This window comes from Lampetra planeri, chromosome 29 (assembly GCF_965212315.1).
Source record: "Lampetra planeri chromosome 29, kcLamPlan1.2.h2, whole genome shotgun sequence".
Lineage (NCBI taxonomy): Eukaryota > Metazoa > Chordata > Hyperoartia > Petromyzontiformes > Petromyzontidae > Lampetra > Lampetra planeri.
In genome coordinates, this window is record NC_136135.1 from 799,112 (window position 1) to 802,678 (window position 3,567).

Consider the following 3,567-nt stretch of genomic DNA (forward strand, 5'->3'; position numbering starts at 1 on the left):
GATCATGTAGCTCGTGAAGAGTGCGTGAGCGATGATGGGAGGAGTGTGGCGGAGGTGGAGGTGGATTGGTGGAGCCTCTGTGCGTCGTGCGACACCACCAAGCGACACCGGACGGCTCCTGAGTCGCCGCCGTGAAGATAGAAGAGGATGTCGCAGCCTCCACCACCAACAATCACAGCAACCACGGCCCCAACCACCACAACCACGGCCCCAACCACCACAACCACGGCCCCAACCACCACAACCAAGGCCCCAACCACCACAACCACGGCCCCAACCACCACAACCAAGGCCCCAACCACCACAACCACGGCCCCAACCACCACAACCACGGCTGTGACAATAGCCGCGTGCATGATGGGGGTTGTTGGTGTTTCCGCGATTGTTGGTGCCTGTGTGTGACTGTGTGTGTCTTTGTTGTGTCCGTGTGTGTGTCTTTGTTGTTGTGTCCGTGTGTGTGTCTTTGTTGTTGTGTGTGTCTTTGTTGTTGTGTGTGTGTCTTTGTTGTTGTGTCCGTGTGTGTGTCTTTGTTGTTGTGTGTGTCTTTGTTGTTGTGTGTGTGTCTTTGTTGTGTGTGTGTGTGTCTTTGTTGTGTCCGTGTGTGTGTCTTTGTTGTGTCCGTGTGTGTGTCTTTGTTGTTGTGTCCGTGTGTGTGTCTTTGTTGTTGTGTGTGTCTTTGTTGTTGTGTGTGTGTCTTTGTTGTTGTGTCCGTGTGTGTGTCTTTGTTGTTGTGTGTGTCTTTGTTGTTGTGTGTGTGTCTTTGTTGTGTGTGTGTGTGTGTCTTTGTTGTGTCCGTGTGTGTGTCTTTGTTGTTGTGTCCGTGTGTGTGTCTTTGTTGTTGTGTGTGTGTGTCTTTGTTGTGTGTGTCTTTGTTGTTGTGTGTGTGTCGTTGTTGTTGTGTGTCTTTGTTGTTGTTGTGTGTGTGTCTTTGTTGTTGTTGTTGTTGTGTGTGTGTGTGTCTTTGTTGTGTATGTGGATACGGGGAACGGTCGCGTGATCTGTCAGCGCGCTACGCTGTGAACCCGGCGACCCGAGTTCGATTCCTGCTCACGGCCCACAACACCAGTGACGATTATCTAAACCGGTCCTGGGCGTCCCCTAGGTAGACTCAGCCTCAAATGAGTGCCAGGAGCGGAGTGTAAACATCGTTACGCGGGAGACAAAGGCGGCCGGGCGTGGTGCCGTCCACCCTGCCCCCCCGTGCACCGTGCCGGCTGCATAGGCGCTGCTCGCGAACAGAACTTGTCCCAAGTCTGTTAAAGTCTTTGCGGGGGATCTTTGTTGAATGTTTGCGAGTATTTTACATAAAAAAACGCGCCGTGTCGAAGTAGGGTCCCATAGCGTAAAGGGAGGACCCTGGCCTGTAACATGAGCACTTCGTCAGTGTTGATGAGAGCGAGCATGATTTTGCTGATGAGACACTGTCGAAATCGGTCCAGTGTTTGCTTGTTTTGAACCAATGCTGCTGAAATCATATACTCCCACAAGGCCGATGGGGTTGGGTAGAAATTATTCTATTCTAGAGATATTGTCTGCCGATTAACTAATTGTGTTCATTTACATTCACATTGACGGCCGTGATTCATTTGACTCGTGAAATGCGACAAACCGCCGTTATTTTTGGGTCAGATTTAGACGTCGTTTGGACGTCCAGGTGGTCACTTTACGCCAAGACACGCGACACTGGCCCCTTCAACCTCACGTCGTCAAGTGTCAGGACATCGCTCTTGGCTGTGCACCTGTGGCGAAGGTCAGTCCCGTCCCTGGTGTGGGTCGACAGGCCACGTGGTCACGACGTGGCCGCTGAGGCTGCTGGGACCCCTCGTGGTTCACCTGCAGGGCGGCGTGAGCTCCGCGTGCCACGGCGAGGCTGAGTCGTCAGATGAGCGCAGTCGTTCATCGGCCTTCGAATGCGATCTCGCATCAGAAGCAAGATCACGCTCACCGTCTTCAAAATCTTCCGTGGACTCAGCCCTGCCAACCTCTTCCCTTTCATCTCCCTCTACTCCCCTCCACGCACTCTCCTACCTCTCCCCTCTCATCTCACTCTACTCCCCACCACACGCACTCTCCTACCTCTCATTTCACTCTACTCCCCTCCACGCACTCTCCTACATCTCCCCTCTCATCTCACTCTACTCCCCACCACACGCTCACCTACCTTTCACGACAATCAACCTTCACTGTGACAAGGTAAGAGCCCAGCGAAACCAGAGCTTCTTCAAGGGAGACCTGGATTTAAATATAATATCGCACGCCGACACACTCTGAAATGTACAAGCATGAATATATAAGTAAAAGTATGAAACATTAAATTTTAACAAAATACTAATTATGTGATGCATCGCGAGGAGATATTGTCCCAAATAGGTAACGGAGCAAAGTATGAGCCACCTCAGATGTTGCCTACAAAAAGCAAAATTAATTAACTTTGCAAATAATTTACGACCTTAGCAAAGAAGGCTGTAAAGCTGGGATCAAGGTCAACATGAGCAAAGCAAAGGTCACGCGAGACAATCTCGCTGAACAGGAACGGCAGAAGGAAGAGAACTTGCGAGCAAGGCAGATTTGTGTACAGTGCACCTGAGGTAATTATTGAAGGTGACCAGATTCACAATTATGCAAATAGACGTGAATCAAGAGCAAGGATGGAGTGCCTTTGGAAAACTGAATTTGATGGTGAAAACCAGCAAACCGATGTGCCGGAGGAGGCTGTCGGGCATTGCGCAAGGCCCACTGTGACATCCGGATGGGATAACCTGGACAACTGAGGCCTTTCTTGCCAGCACCAAAGTATAAGAATAGCTGTCACCCTATCTGGCAATAAAACAGGAGGGGTTAAGATGTTCAAACACCAAACAGAAACCTTGTGCAAGGAATCATGTCTGCATTAACCACACACATACTTGTGGTGAAACTGCAAACAATTATAACACAGGTCAACACACTTTTTCTGGCATAAGGTTTTCCAACGGGTTTAAGGTAATTTTGGGGTGCTGATTCCAAATCATCTGGCATCAGTTTTTGTCTATCACATCAGGTTTTTGAGATATCAAATATTGCATTTTCAATAAAAACTGCAGAAGAAAAATATTAAATAAATGTGGATATCTAGATTAAATTATATTATAAACACACTATCCTAAAAATACAGCACCATATTTTAACACTAAAGCAGTCACTGACTTGCAACAACTTGCAATCATAAGTGACAGAGTTAATTTCGGGTAAAATCAATGAAAATGGGGTATGCCGATAGCATAAAAATGAGATGTGATGGAGCAAATCTGAGATCAGATTTGGAATCAGCACCCTGAAATTAGTCTAAAACAGTTGCAAAAGTCCAGGCCAGAAAAAAATGTTTTTTGTTGTTGACCAGTGTTATGCTTTGATACTGGCAATAGATGTCCCATTTTGTAGCTGCTCATCCCGAGCTATGAATGCTCTCATAGTGGCATTGTCTTTATGCTGTTCACCTTTTAGCGTCCTCTGATCGAACCCTGTTGGCGACTAGGCCCCAAAGAAGGCTCTCTCTGGTGTAGATCGATCAGTTTAAAAGAGGATGCG